Source organism: Arvicanthis niloticus, chromosome 7 (genome assembly GCF_011762505.2).
Source record: "Arvicanthis niloticus isolate mArvNil1 chromosome 7, mArvNil1.pat.X, whole genome shotgun sequence".
NCBI lineage: Eukaryota > Metazoa > Chordata > Mammalia > Rodentia > Muridae > Arvicanthis > Arvicanthis niloticus.
The window spans coordinates 15,492,732-15,513,084 of NC_047664.1; the positions used below are offsets into that span (position 1 = coordinate 15,492,732).

A 20,353-nucleotide genomic window follows, 5' to 3' on the forward strand; every position below is an offset into this window, starting at 1 on the left:
AACATCTGGCTTGTAAACTGAAAAATTTCCTTTTTTAAGTAGACAAATTCAAATAACACTATTTAGTATATATTCCCATAGCATTTTTCTTTCACAAAATAACAGGTGTGTAAATAATACAAAGGAATGTAATATAGAGCAGGGAAAACTTTCTGATTGTGAGTAATAACATTTTCCACCATATTTTATATCTTTAGTTGCTTCGAATTACATTGTCTACTAAATTATTTAGTCAATGATACATATTTTAAAAGGAACTAAATAACTATGGAAGATGATAGGCATGTGAAAAACTCATAAGTTACTTTGGAGATTAATATTTCCATGGCAGTAGAGACACTAAAACAGGGGAGGGTATAAACAGTATTTTCTTCAGCCAACAGAGGTGATGCTGCAGAGGAGATGAGGTATTGCATGGAAGACAGATTGTGTAATAGCCCAGGTAGCCTGCAAGAAAAATATTATACACTCCTCATATTTTGTAATCTTTTTTATGAAAATACAAAGACATGGAGGACAAAGTTGCTGAGGTGCAAATGAACTAAAGACAATCAGATTTGATACTACTAAGAGTGATAGATGGAATGAGAAGTTTCTAGATATTTCTCAATTTCTCATATAACAGGCAAATATTGACTTTTCTATGTAGTATAAGAACAGAGAAATATCAGCAAGTATATGTGTGAATATAATGAATCAGGTTTCTTAAATCCACGAGAGAGACACAGTAATTGTCTGGAAGGCTATGAAAGATAAGGTTAAAATTAAAATCATTTTACAGATGTTAAACTCATTATAAAGACAAATGTTATCCTCTATTATGTTAAAGTATATTTTCTACAATTCTATTTTTTTCATGACTTTTACCATAAAGGCATTTTGAATTTTGCCAAAGGATTTATCTGCTTCTATTGAGATGGTCATATGGATTTTTGTTTTTATGTTCTAAAACAATACAAATAAATGATTTAATGATGGAACTCAAGAATTTTGAAAACCAAAAACAAACTACACTTATACCAAGTAGAAAGCAAGAAATAATAAAAAACCTAAGCAGAAATAAATACAATAGAAACAAACAACACAATGAAAAGAATGAATCTATGATGTGGGACTTTGAAAAATAACAAACTCTTGATGCAACTTACTGAAATAAAGAAAGATATGATCATATTAAACAGAATTAGAAGCTAATAGTGGGACATTTCAAAAGGAACCAAAGAAATTGAGGAAAATATTTTAAAAATTTGTTCCTCATTCAGTTGTAAAATCCAAAAGGATAAGTGTTTTGATTTACTTAAACTACCAAAGTTAAATAAGAAGATTGTGACAATCTAAACAGACCAATAATAAATGAGGATATTAATATAGTAGTAAAAACGTTCCAATTAAAATGTCCAGACCCAGATGGATTCACAGCAGAATTCTACCAGATGTTCACAAAAATATAATCAATAATTCTTAAATTAGTTTAAAAAAATAAACATGTTTCACTCCTAATGTGTTTTATAAAGGCAGTATCACTTTAAGACATAAATCAGACAAAGATATAGCAGCAGCAAAAATAATACAATAGATCATACCCCTGATGAATAGAGATGTAAAAATTCTCAATAAAATACTGGAAAACTGAATATAGGTACATATTAAGTAGGTTTTCTCTCAGAATGTAGGGTTGGTTCAATACATATAAATAAATATAACTATTTTAAGCAAAACAAAAGAAAAGGAATTACTTGATTATCTCAAGAGATGCAGAAAATACCTTTGGCAAAATCCAACATGCTTTCATAATTAAAGTCCTAGACAATATTGGACAGGGAGAGTACACCTCAACATAATAAAATCCCTGTAAAAAAAACCCACAGCCTACATTATCATAAATGGAGAAAAACTCAAACCCAACTGTAGTGTGCACATTTAAAAATTCTTGTATGGGTATCCTTCCTGCCTTAGACCAATTTTCTTGCCAGATGAATTACACAACACAACCTTTATATTTTACTATGCCTTACCAGCATAATAGCTAGGCAATTGCTTACCCTCCATGTTGTTAGAATTTACCCCCACTGATAACTCTGAGTTACTACTGACTAATTTCTATGTTCAATCTTGGCTGCTCTTAACTCTAATTAGTCAGCCTTCTGGGTCATGTATTCTTGGCCCAGAACCTAGGGTGCTCTCTTTGCTTATCTATATCCTATGGCAGCTCTCATCTTTATTCTGCATACTCTTCTAAGGCATGGTGGCTTTCCTTCCTGCATGTTCTTACCATGTTGACTTCTCTGTCTCTCCTTCCTCCTCCTCATGGTCAGGGAAAACTAAATCTCTTTTTTCCCTGCTATTGGGTCTTGACATCTTTATTTACCCATCAGAATTAACTGGGGTGGGGGGTTCCAGAAGTGATGTGCAGATTCCAGATCTTGGGGACTAGCACTTAGTATTACAATAATAGCAAATGACAAACTTCAACAGCCAAATCTATTTAAAATCAGGAATGAGACAGGATTTTCACTATCACTATTCCATTTTAGTAAATTTCTAGAAGCATTCATTGAAACAATGTAACAAGAGAAGAGAATTAAAGAGATATAAATAGGAAAGGAAGTAAATAATTTCCTCATTTGTAGATGATTTGGTATTATACATAAACTATCCTAAAATATTCCATCAGAAAATTCTATAAGCAATTATTTAAAACCAATCAGGATGTACAAAAGCAACTGACAAAATCAATTCCTTCTCTTTAGAGTATCAACAAAAATACTGAGAAAGGGATCATGGACACATTCCACTTTAAAACACAATTAAATATAATAAAATGTCTTAGAATACACTTAAACAAAGAAGTGAAAAAATCTACAATAAAATCTTTGGTTTTCTTATAACAGAGATTGGAAAAAAAACTTCAGAATGGAAAGACATTCAATGTTTATAGATCAATAGAACTAAGTGTGAAAATGACTATTCAACAAAACAGATTTACAGATTCTATATAATACCAATCAAAATGTTCAAAATTTTCTTTACACAAATGCACATAAAATCAGAAAAAATTTCAAATACCCAAAGCAATCCTGAACAAAATGAATATTGGAAGAACTACCATTCTAGACTTCAAAATATTTTATAAAATTTTAGTGATAAAACCATATTGTACTGCCACAAAAACAGGCATGAAAATAGCACCAAGCTGCTTAATGATTTTAAGTTTATCATATGAAAACCTAAACCTTCAGGAAGAGAATAAAAGAGAATTTAAGTGTAGAAAAGAACATTGTAGTTGGAATCTATTTGTATAGGAATTAAGACTGACAAGTGAGAATTAGGATCACAAGAGACTAGAAAGTGTCTGTATAGGAAAAGAAATGATCAGTGAAGTGAAGAAAAAAACCCCACTGAATGAGAGTGAATCTTTGTCAGCTATAAATCTGATAAAAGTTAGTATAGGCTATACAAAGTATTCAAACCCACAAAATTTCAAGAAAACAAATGACCTAATTAAGAAATGAACTAGAGATATCTAGGAAGCATTCTAAATTCACTATGAATGGCCTCAAAAATTATTCATCATTCTTAATAATTAGGTATATACAAATGAAAACAACTTTGAATTTCCAGTTTATTCCAGTGAGAATGGCTAAAATCAAGAAAAAGAAGTGCTGATGGAATTGTGAGAAAATAGGATTTTTATCTATCTATCAATTGGGCTATCTATCTATTAATCTAATCTAATCTAATCTAATCTAATCTAATCTAATCTAAGACACGAGTGCTCTGCAGCATATAGAACTTCATGCCAGAAGATGGCATCAGATGTCCTTATATATAGTTGTGAACTACCATGTAGTTGCTGAGAATTGAATTCAGAACCTCTGGAAGAGCAACCAGTGGTCTTAACTTCTGAGCCTTTTCACCAACCTCTAAGGTATGTAGGTGGGCATTTTTATTTATTGGTGGGATTGCAAACTGGTCCAACTGCTCTGGTGATATATTGGGAGAGTCTTTAAAATCTGGAAATAAATCTATCATTTTACCAAGTTATACCACTTTGTGGCTTATGCTTAAATAAAATGACATCCTATTCAAAATAGTTACTTTCTCAGTCATGTTTATTGCTACCTGTTGTGTGTTGTCCTCATGCTATTTGTATTCTGATGATAACTTTGTTTTTATCAAGAGGGATTGCCCACATGAACAGTCCATCATGTACTCAGGTGATCTCATGTGGACCTTTTCCCCATTTTAACTGGTCAATGAAGGCTAGAGCCTGTGGTTGGGCAGTAGAGGAGAAAGGTGGAACTGAAGGTTTGACAGTAGTGTCAGTTGGACAAAGGGAAGACTATGAGAGGGGAAGGAAAGAAGACAGAGATGAGCAGAAAGTCACTATAGACCTGAAACATCCACATGGCCAGGAGAAACTGCAAGCAGCAAGGGGTCTTACATCTGGAGAATAGCTTAGTATAGTGTTAGATTTGTCCATTCTAGGTATATAGCTCACAATTATAATTGGATTGTGTGTTTTTGTATGGGCTTATTGTGGTTGGAAATTGCAACAACAAATTAGCATTAACAGCAAGTTACCAACAAATGGATTTAGGTCCAGTTCGTTTAATATTTGCTATTACAAAATATTTAGGATGACTAAGTAATACAAGTTAATAGAAAGTGAAACTCATGGTCATATTTAGATTCTAATTTATTTAATTGCAACAAACTTTTTTTCAAGATTATTCAAATAATGAAGAGCTAAGAAAAATCAATATTTGACATTTAGTTATGCTATAGATAAATAGATGGTCTTCAAAGATATCAGAGACCCACAGAATATGACTTTTAATGTTGTTTCATCATTAAAAATTCTTTTGACGGTGAGACATATCTGCTCCTGATAGTACTCCCATTTCATTTCATGAAAGATACTGTGCATCATTACCTCCAGATGGAGTTGCTTCAATTGTGGCAAGCTAGCCACTAGGTGAGAAATGCCCAAATTTCATCTACAGACAAAATACTGTCCAAAAAAAAAAAAGGTCAAACAGATGCAGGATAGTCAACTGCAAAGCACTGCCAATACAGAGTAATCTAGTCCTTTATAATTCCTACTTTACTTAAGGTCTGTCAGATGGTTCTGGGTCAGAAGGCTGAAGACAGATGCTTCAATGTTATAAGGAATATTGGTGGCAGTCAACTGTCTCTGCCAGTTGTACAAGTTGTGAGAGTTATGCCTTTGTATTTCCTTCATATTCAGATAGTTTTTAATTTCTTTTCATGTCTTTAATAGGATTAAAGACTAGTTTTACTTTTAACTTGTTTAATATTGAAGGATACATTCCAGATTTGAAAGGATGGTTTCCAGATGACAATATCAGTTAAAACCAAACATGATTGAGGTAGAGAATTATAAACTCTTCTAGTTAGGATAGGTGATAAACAGCTTTATCTTGATTTAGAAGTATTTGATTCCCAGGGACTGGATGTTATAAGTGTATGTCATACCTTACAATTTATGTAATTGATATAATCATGTTTAATGTATATATGTATATCTAAGGAAAAGAGTTTTTTTTTTTTTTTTTTTTTTTTTTTTTTTTCAGTACTTCAACTTTATTTGATATTCAGGTTAGTTCTCATCCACATTGACCGTCTGTAGAGTTTTGAATGTGGTAACAGGCTTGTAAGTTACCAATGTGTAGAGCTTGTTTGGTGAATCATCTTCATTATGTTTTCTGGACAAACGTACTTGGATGCGATATGGAGCATTCCTTATTCCTTTGGCCCAGACGGCTTTATTGAGCCTGGTGTCAATGCGCACATGTGGAATCCCCATTTCCTTCATGGCAAACTTCCGAATTTCTTTGAGTTCCCAAGGAGCACGCTTCTTGAAGCCCACTCCATGGATGCGCTTGTGAATGTTGGTGGTGTATTCTTGGGTCACCACCTCATTGATAGCAGACGGCCCTTCTTCTTCTTGCCACCCTTCTTTGTGGGAGCCATTCTGCCAGGCCCAAGTTGGAAAGGAAGCAAGAGCCTTTTTAATTAGATAAAAGTGGAAAAATTAGCAGTTTGTAATATGAATGCTAATTATGTTCCCTCAAAACCTGTTTGCATGAGAGGGTCTATACATCGGGCCCAGTTGGTTCTGATTGGTACGTAAAGATGCCCCCAACCAATAGCTGGGGATGACACACAGAGGTGTCATTTTAGGATTTCCATGCTTGGGGAAAGGAGGAGAGGAAGAAAGAGATCCACCATGCTTTACAAGAGAATAGATAAAGGAAAGGCAGAGCCTAGAATGGGGTAGAGAAGAAATGAGAGTACTCTGGGCTCTAGGTCAAGAAAGCACTGGCCAGAAAGCACCACAAATGGGTCTGGAGCAGCCAAGATGGAGCATAGAAGTTAGTAAATTGTAACCCAGGATTATTTGTGGAAGGTAGATTCTAGAAGCATTGAGGTCAGGCAATCACTCAGCTATAGTGCAGCTTAAGACATATTAAAGTATGAAAGTGTTGTGTGTGTGTGTGTGTGTGTGTGTGTTTCATTCAGAAATATAAACTATTGAGGCAGGTAGCAACCAGGTTTATTAATTAAATATTAACGTTACAGCTGCCCTATTCATAATAGCTATGTTGTCTTTCAATACAGAAATGGATAACAAAAATGTAGTTCAAACATACTACTGGATACTTTTCAGAAAGTATGAAATAATGAAATTTGCAAGCACATGGGTGAATTTAGAAAATATATTGAATGAGACACCCAGACCCAGAAAGACAAACACTGCATGTCTGCTCTGTCATCTATAGTTACTAATTCTAGACTGTCATAGAAATATTAAGTAATCAAAGAAATCAGAAAAGTGTAAAGGGACCATGGGGGTGTGTCTTGAGAGATAAATAACAGTATATAGGTGATATAAAGCAGGAAATACAGAAGTGGGAAATGTCCTGAAACTAAGGAAGATCAATTGGAAAGAGAAGAAAGGACAAATAACAGCAATACTGTTTGACAAAGCTTTATTTTATACTAACCTAAAATTAGACTATATATATATATATATATATATATATATATATATATATATATATATGAATGTGAACACACACATACACACAAGAATGTTAGGCCACTAGTGCTGACAAAGTTCCACACAAAAACTGCAGACTAAGCCAAAATCCAGTCCCAGGTACTAAATATTAGTATGCCTGGTCAGTGTAGTTTAAGTGACTCCCCAAACAATATAGAACATAACTCCTGCCTTTTGATTGCTTCTTAGAAGTTGAAGGTCATATACTACTGCTGAAAGCACAACACACTTAGGACACAGGATTCTGACAGTTTGAGCTGGATGTAAACTGAAAGTCTCCCTTCAGCAGTCTAATTACCATGTCACCAGAAAATACTATGCGATCTGCCAAAGGAGAGAAGCAATCTATAATTCCACCTAGATATGACACCTATAAACAACAAGAAGCCTGGCAAGATATCCATGAAGGTGTCATAAATGGCATGCAAATATTCTTGGTAACAATAACTGTCTAATGGAACTTATATTCATCCAGCAGGAGGAAAAACATGCCTGGCATTAGAAACCTAACCAACATTCCAGAATCACAGAGGTTATGTATCTCAGATAAGAATTTATGACTCTCATTTGGCTAGACTAGTAATATCTAACTATATTCTAAATCTTATCGTTATACCCACAGATATGTGGATATCAGCCTTCATCATCAAAGCTTGTTTTTACAGCAAATGGAGACTATCATAAAGCAAAACAAAAACAAAAACAAAACAAACAAAAACACAACTAGACCCAATGCAGAGATCAAGATATTGTGGGGAACCCAGACTTGACAGATACATCTAAAGCATATTACCTGCATATGTGGCTTAGGAAACATCAAAGAAGAGTGGGAAGACTGTAAGAGCCAGAAAGCCCAAATACCAAGAAATGTGTTGTGAGGCAGCCTCTTATAGGAAAAACTGCATAATCAAGACCTGAACAATGGTAATATCAATAGATGTCCTAATTCAGAAGGGGTAATCTCATTAGGTTATAGCTCTGAAATTGAGGGGACTGGATAGAGGAAAGGGAAGAAAAAAAAAGGAAATTGTAATATTTTGATTTAAAATGTATAACAATTAAATACTCATTATGAGGTATTATACTATAGAAACTAGACTAATATATTAAGCAAATAGCAGAAATCAAAAATTGGCTAGTCAATGCTAAAAATAATGACTCTGATTTTCAGTGAAAAGACTATGAGATTTAGAACAGAATTCTAGTGATGTACTATGCTATGTATATTATGTAAAACCTCGTAATCATGAAAATAATTAGGAAACATTGAACAGAAAAAAATGGAATCACAATGTTGTGAGATTTTTTTCTATTCTTGATGTGATTTAATGTTACTTAAAATTATAGTTTGATAATTGTGGGTTTATAAACAGCCATTAAAAAGATAGTTTTCCAACAAAAAATGACCAAGCCAGCTCATTCAGTCAACAGGGTCTTGAGGGAGGGAGTGAGGATTGAAAAGAAAAGACATTATAACATTACTCCAGCCAGTGTTGAGGCTGTACTATGTTCTTGTACTATCACAATGTCAAATTCTTGCCAAATTCCTAGAGAAGTCCCCAAATCTCTTCATAAAAAGAGATATACTGTGGATGGGTAGTTAGCTAAAAAGTTAAGAGAACTAACAGCCTTTCCAGGGTACCCAGGTTCAATTTCTGACATGCACATGGTGGCACACAGCTCTGTGTAACTTCAGTTCCTCAGGATTTGTGTTCTTTTCTGGATTGTTTGAGCATTACATGCACATGGTATACATGCATACATGGAGTTAAAAAAGACACACTCACAAAATGAAACTAGATTACAATGAGTGGTACACTGAATTCAAACCTAACAAATAATTTAATAAGATAAAAGGAGGAAGTATACAAAAATCAGAAGTGCAGACAAAAATATTAAGCACAATTAACTCTTGTCAAGTTCAACATAACTGTTTTATCAAGAAAGAACATATCATTTTCATAAAACATGTCACAATAGATTCAATAATGAGTTTTGAAAGGTTGGGGACCAGAACAATGCTACATGAATTAAGTCATATAGAAACTACTATTTGTGAACTGAATTCAAAAACTAAAAAGTTAAAAAATAAAATAAAAAATGGCTTAAATAAAAGTGTCCAGTATAGATGAATATTTCTGTTTTTCTAATCAATACATCATTAAATCAAAAACATAGGGTCAGATATGGACATCTCTCCATATTTGGAGAAAAGCTAGCAGCTCCAGAAGAATAAGAACTGTAGTTATTGCTCTTTGTTGTACATCAGAACAGGATGGTAAGACTCCTGTTGGTATTAATATTAATTTGGCTTACAAGAAGTCCCTACTGTTACAATGGTTACACAGTCATTATGAGGGTCACCAATTATGTTCCAGTTAGATTTGATGGCCCTTCCACTGTAGAAAGTCATGAATGGAATAGTAAACCCAGTCAAAACTCCATGAGTAGGGGGTTTTACTGACCCTATGGAGGAATTTGCTACTGATATTTTGGCTAATTAACATATATAAAACTGCCTTCTAATTATCTAAATATATACCCTTTAATTAGTGATATTCTTAGCAACAGGCAAGGGAGTATCATTTGCAATGTGCAGGAACATAGTTAGTGACTCACAGTTGGTCAAAATGTTAAAAAAAAAAAAAGGTATTGTTGGGGACTTGCTTCTTTGTAGAACATCTATAATCTATATCATGTCTGAAGAGCTGGCAGAACAAAACAAAACAAAACAAAACAAAACAAAACAAAACAAAACAAAACAAAAAACTAAGAGCCAGAGAGTACAACAGTCTTTTAAATATGGTGAGGCTGTTCCACTGAGGAACTCATGGAAGCTTTAATTAACTGTATAAGACATGTACAAGATTGGACCTATCAACAGTCCATCTTGAGGCTCTGCCCTGTCTGAGATAAATGAAGCTAATGATTACACACAGAAAGGCAAAATTGTTGGTGGTATAAGCACTGCTATGGTGGTCTTCCTCAAGTATATAACACCCCACCAAACTTACACAGTGGGTCTTAAATAAATAAATTAAATTTAAACAACTAAATATGAAAACAGGAAGGAGATGTTAGAAGACATTCAGCAAGAATGGAAGGGGAAGTAGGGGAGGTTGTTGGGTGGTAAATGTGATAAAATTTTATGTGTAATTATGAAATTGTAAAATAATAAATTAAAAATACATTTAAATCATGCAAATAAACACAAATGTACAATAAAAAAAGATAAAATTATGAAACATACCTGGACAATCTCTAAGTAACACACATATAAACACACAAGGGTCAAAAACCAAATATTTGTGTCTGAATGAAAATTAAAACATAAAAATTCTTGGGAGACAAATGACATCAGACATAACAGTAAAGAAACTAACCCTCATTACCAGGTCCCAAAGCTCATTCTCATTGTTTAAGGACAGAAGACCAAACACAGATCAAAATAATCAGGAGAAGGGGAACAGAGGAGATGTTAGTGATTAAAGCAGAAATAGACTATACACCTACAAATAAAAAAAAAATAGATCAGAAAGTTGAACATGTGATGAGACACTAGCTACATTAATGAAGAAAGGGGAGAGAAGATGTACTAAGCAACAACCTTACAGAGGCACAGAATCTAAAAATGTTTTAAATAATAAAGTAGAAATAATATTAAAAAACCCACAAACTACCAAAGTCTCACTTCAGGAGTAGATAACTTAAACAGACCTATAAATATAAATATAAGAGGATTTAAATCTAACTCTAAAGCATTCCCAAATAAAAACTTTCCACTCAAAGTTTTCACAGATGAAATTCAGCTGTTCCTGAATATTTATAGCAGGGCACTTTCACCTCTTACTTTGTCGACAGGATTACTCTGAAAACAGGATCAAAGGCTTTACATAAAATTGAAGACATACCAACTTCCCTCAGAATTAAGGGTCCAAAATGTCCACAGTTGGATTGAAGTCTTAAAATGTTCCAAGTATTAATTCTATTTAAGCAAATTGATAATAATAATAAATATAAAATATACATCTTAACTCAGGTTGATAACAAAACCTTTTTGACATGCAAAATGTCAGCAGTATAAACTACCACACTGAATCTAAATGAGAAAAATCATCATGGTCATATGGATGGATTAAAACCAACTCAATATTTAACACATGTCATGATTAAAAAATACTATCTACAAAATGGCAAATAAAATTTTCTTTTGTTTACAATGGGAAGGGAGAGTAGGGAAAATTTTAAAATATTGGTTAGATTTAAAAAATTTAGCTTTAGCATCTGTTATCAGTCTCTGTATGCTTAGAAGGTTCAGACTGAAGTTCTGACTGGATCTGTCTGAAAGGCTGGATGAAGCGAGTCCATCAGGAATCAGCAGCTACTCCTGATGTTGTTTTGGGAGGCAGGTAGCTGGGACAACAGGTCACTTCACTGTCCTGGCAGATAAACCTCCTCAGAGGTGTACATTTTGTAATAGATGCATCTTACAACCAAAATTTTAGTACTATTAAGATATTCGTGTGGATTATGAAAGATACATAGATCAGTTAAGGATGAATTTTTGCTCCTTGTTTGGGAAGGTGAAAGACAACTATCCTTTTAATGGTTAACTTGGTCAATAACCAATTAAAATAAATCTTCATTCTATGCAAAGAATAGCACGATGAAACTTAAGGATTCCACAACCAACTAGATATATTGTCTAGTTTCAGGTGAAGTTTTGACTAGAGACATTTTTACATCTAAGCCAGTTACCAGGCTGTTTCGTGTGTAAGAATCAGTAAATCAAGTTACCTGTCCTGTTTGATTTTTTTTTTGAATTTTTCTTCTCTGTAGCCAATATCATCAGGTGGTCTTCCCTTACCATATCTGATAAAGGATAGGGAAGGGTCACTCAGGAAGGGATCCAAAACCCTTTCTTCTTTTCTATTAATATAAATATAAAGCCTCTCTCCCAAAATAGCATATCCTCAATCCAGTAACCCCAAATCATCAAAGGTATAGATTGATTCAATTTAGTAGCTTGACCTCTCTCCCAGAAGATTAATACCATAATCACCAAACTTATAACCATATGAATTTTGATAATGAAAACAATTCAAAGCAATTAAAGGATTCTAAACAGATATTATCTGTTGAGACAGTGTTTCTTAACTATCTTTAACTATTCTTAACTATCTGCCTTGTACTTACACAAGATCAAGGCCTAAGTTTTTATTATCTGAAAAGGTTATTCTCCCTGTCTCCTGCTCTTGACCTACAATTTAAGATCAAACAAAGCCTCAATTTATTTATTCATCCATGCATACTTAAATTCTCTCTTTTATGGAGATTAGTATCCCTGTGGGTGGAGATTTTATATATATATACCTTTTTTATATATAACTTGAAGCAACATCTCCTCCTATGTGTTTAACTTCAATCAACTTCCATTATACTTACTATATAAGTCTTTTCCAGGCTGTAAATTTGTCATGCCAAGCTAAGGAATTCCAGGCTCCCCCCATAAACAACCTCCAAAGAAGCCAAGTACTACCTTGGCATAGACTTTTTCAAATTTATTTTACATCATTTTATCATTCATTCTCTCTTCTATTAAGATTAATATCTCTGTGGATATATATATATATATATATATATATATATATATATATATCTTTATATAACTTGAAGTAATATCCATTTCTATGTATTTAGCTTCAATTAACATTTCTTGTACTTACTGTATAAGCATATTTCTAGGCTTTAAATTTGGCATACCAGGCTAAGTAGAGCCAGAATCCCTGTGTAGCCCATGTTCAAAGAAGTTGAGTGCTGTCCTGGCATAGATGTTTTCAAAATTCTTTTATTGCATTTTTGTCATTTATTCTATTCTATCTCCATGCCTTTATTCCCTACATTTGAGAGAAAAGGCCTGGACTTCTTTATTCCATGTAGATTTAAAAACAGTTAAATGATTACAGTTATACAACTTTATATTTTTCAAAACAAATCAAATTTCATTCATCTCTATCCTTTAATTATCTGATTGTTGGGGGTGAGCAGCCTCTACTGTCTCTCTCTGTCTCCATTCAGAGGCAGCCTGTCTGTTTGCAAAGTAGGGGTTGCCAGTACCTCCAAGTTCAAACTCTCTGAGACAGCCAGACACCTTTGATAATGTCCTGGGGTAAATCCTCCCTTGCCTGCAGCTTTGTTCTAGTGAACCTCCCTGGCTTTAGGAGCAACCACATGCCTTGGTGAGTTCTGCTGAGAAGCCAATTTTCCCCATCACCCAATGTCGAGTCATGGCATGTGTTTTTCATTCAGGATCTCCAATTAACTTTTAAAAGTAACTACAGGCCTAACACACTAAGTAGCATATGAAGTAGTAATTTGGTAATCCACTTTAAACTTTCTGAGGATGTGCATGCATGCTTTTCACTATTGCTCCAATGTTCTGGATTCCAGAAAGAAAGACACGTATATACAGCCTTATACTTTAAAATACCTTGAATAGCTCAATGTATGGGCTACTCCCTAACTCCACATGGCTAACACACACTTCCCTCCAATATTCCTTAGTTAGTACTTACTAAATCTATATTTTATCTTTGCTGCCCTGGACCTGCTGAGCAGATCTGAGCTGTCTCACTCTCTTGCATCTTTCTGGCATGGTTGTCTCCTTTGCCCTCATCATGACTGAATCTCTTCTTCCTCCTTCCTTGGTCTCGTCTCAGGAATCCTGAGTCCCACCTCTGTCTTCCTGCCCAGTCATTGGCTGTTAGTAACTTTATTGACTAGTCAAAAACCAACTGAGGACAGGCTTCCATAGTCCTATGTGCTGGACACTTCAAACAGGTTTTTGGGAAACATAACTGGCATGAAAACACATGTCAGCACACTGAAGTAATGCTGAAGATGAAAAACCTAGAAAAACGAACAGGCACTACAAACAACAGATGCAAGCACCACCAACAGAATGCAAGAGATACAAAAAGAATTTCAAGACTATAAGATACGAGAGAGAGAGAGAAAGAGAAGAAAATGTTAAATGTAAAAATTCCTGATGCAAATATCAAGGAAATCTGGAATACTGTGAAAAGACCTAACTTAAGAATAATAGTAATAGAAGAAGGTGAAGAGTCTCAGCTCTCTAAGGATCATAAAATATTTTCAACCAAATCTTAAAAGAAAATTTCTCTAACCTAAATAAAGAGATACCAATAAGCATATAAGAAACTTAAAGAGTAGCAATTACATTGGATTAGAAAAGAAAATCTTTCTGCCTCATAATAATCTAAACAAAAAATGACAAAACAAAGAAAGGATATTAAAAGCTGCAAGGGATAAAATCCAAATAATATATAAAAGCAGACTTATTCGAATTACACCCAAATTCTCAGCAGACACTCAAAGAGCTACAAAGGCCTGAACAAATGTGTTGCAGCCTCTAAGAAACCATAGATGCCAACCTAGACTACTATACAGAGCAAAACTCTCAATCATCATAGACTGGGAAAACAAGATGCTCCATGACAAAACCAAATTTAAACAATAGTTATATACAAATTCAATGTTACATTAAACATGTGCAGGAATTCCACACCAGTAAAAACAAAATGATGGAGGCACACATAAATAAACACACACACACACACAGAGAGAGAGAGAGAGAGAGACAGACAGCGACACAGACAGAGAGAGAGAGAGAGATACTAAGACCAACAACATAAAATAACAGGAAATAACAACCACTGGTAATTAATATCTCTCAACAGCAATGGAATCAATTCTATCAATAAAAAAGCACAGACTAACAAAGTAGATGTAAAAATAGTATTCATTATTCTGCTGCATATAAGAAATATAACTCAGCAATAAAAAATAGACATTACCTCTGAGTGAAGGGCTGGAAAAAAGTTTTGCAAGCAAACACACCCAAGAAATAAGCCGAAGTAGTCATTCTAATATCTAATATAATATTTTCAACCAAAATTAATCAAAAGAGATAGGGAAGGGCAATTCATAATCCACCAAAATGACATCTTAATTCTTAACACATATGGTCCAAACACAGAGCAGACAGATTCATAAAGGAAATGTTACTAAAGCTTAAACAACATATCAAACTACACTTAGACATTCCACTTTCACTAACAGAAAGGTCTTTGAGACAGAAATTAAACAGAGAAATAATTAAATTAACCAAGGATATGAATCAAATGATCCTAATAGATATTTACAGGATCTGTAACCCAAACACAAAAGAATATAGCTTCTTCTCAGCACCTCATGGAACCTTCTACAAAACTGAACAGATCAGTCCTGAACATATACAAGAAACTTTAAATAATTCCTTATATCTTATCAGAACACCGTGGATTAAAGCTAGAATTCAACAACAACAGAATCAACATAAAGCCCACAAATTGAGGAAAACAAATATCTTTCTACCAGTGAGCACTAGATCAGGGAAAAAATAAAGAAATTAAAGTCTCTAGAATTTAATGAAAACAAAGTTATACCATATTCAAACTTATTAGACACAACGAGAGCAGTGCTAGGAGAAAAGTTGATAGCACTAAGTTAGTTCATAAAGAAATTAGAAGTTCTTATACTGACAATTTAAAAGTATACTTGAAAGGTCAGTGAGAAAGAAGAAGAAGACAACACACTCAAGAAGAGTTGACTGCAGAAAATAGTCAAATTCAGGCCTGAAATCAATCAACTGGAAACAGAAAAATCCAAAGAAACCAAGACATGGTTCTTTAAGAAAATCAACAAAACAGAAAAACCCTTAGCCAAACTAACTAAAAGGCACACAAACAGTATCCAAGTTAACAGAATCACACATGCAAAGGGGAAAGAAAACAACAGACCTGGAGGAAATTCCAAAAATTATTAGGTCTTACTTCAAATGCCTGTACTCCACAAAATTAGAAAATCTTAATGAAATAGATGATTTTCTAGACAGATGCCACTTCCAAATTCAAATCAAGATCAGGTAAACAATGTTAACAGTCCTATAGCCCTGAAGAAAGTAGAAACCATCATTGAAATCACCCAACAACAACAACAAAAAATCCCACCTAGGCCCAGAGGTTATAGTAAAGAATTTTGCCAGACTTTCAAAGAAGAGCTAATGCCAATACTAGTCAAACTATTTCACAAAATAGAACCTGAAGTATCATTGACAAACTCATTCTATGAGGTCATAGTCACTCTGATACATAAACCACACAAAAAGTAGACAAAGAAAGAAAACTACATGCCAATTTTCATTATGAACATCAACGCAAAAATACTTAACAAAATATTTCCAAAGTGAATCCAAGAATACATCAAAGACACCATCAACCATGATCAAGTATGCTTCATTCCAGGGAATCATGGCTGGTTCAATATATGAAAATCCAACAATATAATCCCCCATATAAGAAAACTCAAAAAGAAACACATGATCATCTCACTAGATGCTGAAAAAGCCAATGACAAAATATGACACCACTTCATGTTTAGTCTTTAAGAGATCAGGGTTATAAGTGCATACATAAAAATAATAAAAGCAATAAACAGCAAGCTAATATTAAATTAAATGGGGAGAAACTCGAAGCAATTCCATGAAAACCAGAGACAAGATAAGGAGGCCTACTTTATTCCTATATATTCTACACAGTACTTGAAATTCTAGCAAGGGAAATAAAAAAAATTAAAGGAGATCAAATGGATATAAATTGGAAGACAAAAAGTCAAAGTATTGCTATTTTCAGATAATATGATACTATACATAAATGATCCCCAAAATTCTACAGCTCATAAACAACTTCTGCAAAGTGGCTGAATAGAAATCAACTTAAAAAAAAATTAAATGGTTAAGAAAGATATTAGTGAAACAGCACCCATTACAACAGCCACCAATAATTTAAAAATCTTGGTGTAACTCTAAGTAAGTGAAAGACTTGTAGGACAGGAACCTCAAGTGTCTGAAGAAAGAAATTGAGAAAGATATTAGAAGATGGAAAGATCTCTCATGCTCAAGGATCATTAAGATTAACAGTACAAATCTCCATTCCTTGATTTCAAGTCATACTTTAGAGCAACAGTAATAAAAACTATGAGGTAATGGCAGAAAAACAGACATGTTAATCAACTGAATATAATCAAAGTCCCAGAAACAAACCTACACACCAATAGACATTTGATATTTGACAAAAAAGCTACAACCTTTCAATAGAAAAATAAAAACATCTTCATCAAATGGTGTTGGTTTGAGTGGATGTCTGCATGTAGAAGAATGCAAATAGATTCATATCTATCATTCTGCATGAAACTCAAGTCCAAGATGACCAAAAACCTCCACATAAAACTGCACACACTAAATCTAATAGGATAAAGTGGAAAACTGCTTTGAAGTCATTGGTACAGGTAACAAATTCATGAACAGAACATTAATAGCTTAGACAGTAAAGTCAACACTTAATAAATGGGACCTTGTGAAACTGAAAAGCTTTTGCAAGGCCAAGGACACCATCAATAGGACAAAATGGCAACTTACAAAATGTAAAAATATCTTCACCAACCCTACATCTGACCAAGAATTAATATCCAAATTATATAAAAACTCAAGGAATTAGATATCAATAAATTACCCAAATAATTAATCAAGCAAATATTCTGATTGAAAGATGGATACAGAGCTAAACAAAGAATTCTTGACAGAGGAAACTTGAATGAGAAACAATTGAAACATTCAACATCCTTAAATCATCAGAGAAATACAAATCAAATGAGTCTGAGATTTCATCTTATACCTGTCAGAATGGCTAAGCTCAAAAGCTGAAGTGACAGCTAATTTTGGAGGGGATCTGGAGTAAAGGGAACATTCCTTCAGTGATGATGGGAGTGTAAACTTGTACAACCACTTTGCAAATCAAGTTGGTCATTGGGAATTGTTCTATTGGAAGATCTAGCTATACCACATTCAGCCATATGCCCAAAAAATGTCCCACTATAACACAGGGTCGTGTACTCAACTATGTTCATAGCAGCTTTATTCATAATAGCTAGAAACTGGAAACAACCTAGATGTCCCTCGATTGATAAAATGAATAAAGAAAATGTGATACATCTACACATTGGAATTCTAGACAGCTATTAAAACAAAGACATGAAATTTGCAGGCAAATGATAGACTCAAAAAAAATATATATATATATATATATATATATATATATATATATATATATATATATATTCATTTATGATTGGGCATTTGCCAAGATAAGCATGCTAGAATCTACAGACCCAAAGAAACTGGGTAATACCAATGTGTAAATCTCACTCAGAATGGAAAACAAAATAGTTATTGTAGGTGGATGAAGAGAGGGAACTGTGAGGGAGAGGTGGTGAGGAGTGGTCTGGGGATGGGATTATGTGCTAGGGGAAGGATCAGGATAGGGCTGGAAGGGGAGAATGAAAATTAATAGGGAGCATCTCTGGAAATAGCTTGAGACCTGAGATGTGAGGGGCTAAAGTGGGTCTATGGAGGTGAACCTAGCTGTGACTTTTACCAGCAAGGGGATATAGAAACTAAGATGGTCACCTCTGGTAGCCAGGCAAAACTTCAAGTAGAAGGAGGCATACAACAATCCACCCACAAAACCTTCAACCCAAAATGTGTCCTGCTTACAAAATGCTCAGGGATAAAGATATAGCAGAGACTGAGTAAATACCCAACTGATGACTAGCTCAACTTGAGACCCATACTGTGGAAAAGAGTCAACACATGACAGTATCAAGGATACTCTGCTATTCTTGCAGACAGGAACCTAGCATAACTGTCTTCTGAGAGGCTTCACCTAGCAGAAGATATAAACAGATGCAGAAAACCACAGACAAACATCAGAAGTAGTACTGGGAGTCTTGTGGAAGAGTGAGGAAACCAGAAGGGTCAAGGATTTACAAAGTAAACTAACCTGTGCCCATGGGGGCTCACAGAGTCTGAACCACCAACCAAAGAACATGAAGCCATTGGACCTAACCTCCCACCATGCACATTTATAGCAGATGTGTAGTTTAGTCTTCATGTTGGTCTTCTAACAATTAGAGTGGGTAATGTGGTCAGGCCTCAGTGTGAGAGAATATGCTTAGTCCTCCTTGGACTAGATGTCTTAGTGTGGGGTGGTACTCAAGGGGTCTTCCCCTAAGTGGAAGGTGTATTGGAGAGAGAGACTTATAAGGGCAAGACTGGGAGGTGAGCAGGGAGTGTGCCTGTGATTGGAATGTAATTGGAAGAAAAAAATATGAACAGAACAAAAATCAAGCAACAAAACAAATATAAGCTTTAACATAGTATAATAAAACAGACTAGACATCTAGGATATAAATTATTATTCAGTTTTTCGTGGGTGTGCCAAGGCAGTATAGTGAAGAAAACCATCATTGTATCATATGCTGAGCAGTCATATAGAATGACTACTCAATTCATCATCTGACTCCAGATAGAATTCCATTAAAATTTAGGATGGGCTTACACTGAAAAGCTAAAGCTATTTAACATCCAGATAAATTGAGAGGTGTTTTCCTAAAGATTTATTAAATGTAATACCCATAGCAAAACTCATGGGAAATGAGATTTTATAATGATTTATGTTTTGTTTTCTGGAAGGCACTGTCAGAATGAAGAGTCTTGGCTTTCAGAGTAGACTTTTACAACAAAACACATTTTTGACAAGTGATGGCTTCTATGAATTTTAAAGAACTTTTTTAAACCTACAAAAACCACATGAAAAATATGTAATACGGCCAAAGAGACATCTTTTTTTAAAAGGTGATAGCAAATAACATATGAAAATAAACTTATTATTAACCAGTGGGAAACTGACACTGCTCATTCTTTTAAATGACCAAAACTCAGAAAATTTATAGTATGTGCCTGTGTTGTGTATAATTTGACACAATTGGTAATTCCCCCTCCCTCCCACCTACCCCCCTCCCCACACACGGCTTTAAATATGCCAAAATGTTCAAAAATTAATTTAACAATTTCTGAAAAGAATAAGCATACATATTGTCATGTAATGTTGCATTCATCTATATGATACAAATTAATATAATCTACTTACATAAAGAGCCTATAAAATGGTTTTACTCATCTATTTTTAGTATCAATCAACACAATTAAAATAAATGTCTACTGGTTAAAAAATAAATTATGAGCTTACTGTACCATGTGACTCAATATTTTTAATATTTTGACTTGCTGCTTTTTTATCTTTTTTCTTC

At 34.0% G+C, this 20,353-nt stretch overlaps 1 pseudogene; it reads right to left on the reverse strand.

The window, feature by feature from the left end:
- Nucleotides 1-5,591: 5,591 nt before the first annotated feature.
- LOC117713057 (large ribosomal subunit protein eL31 pseudogene) lies at nucleotides 5,592-6,018 on the reverse strand (annotated as a pseudogene).
- Nucleotides 6,019-20,353: the final 14,335 nt, after the last annotated feature.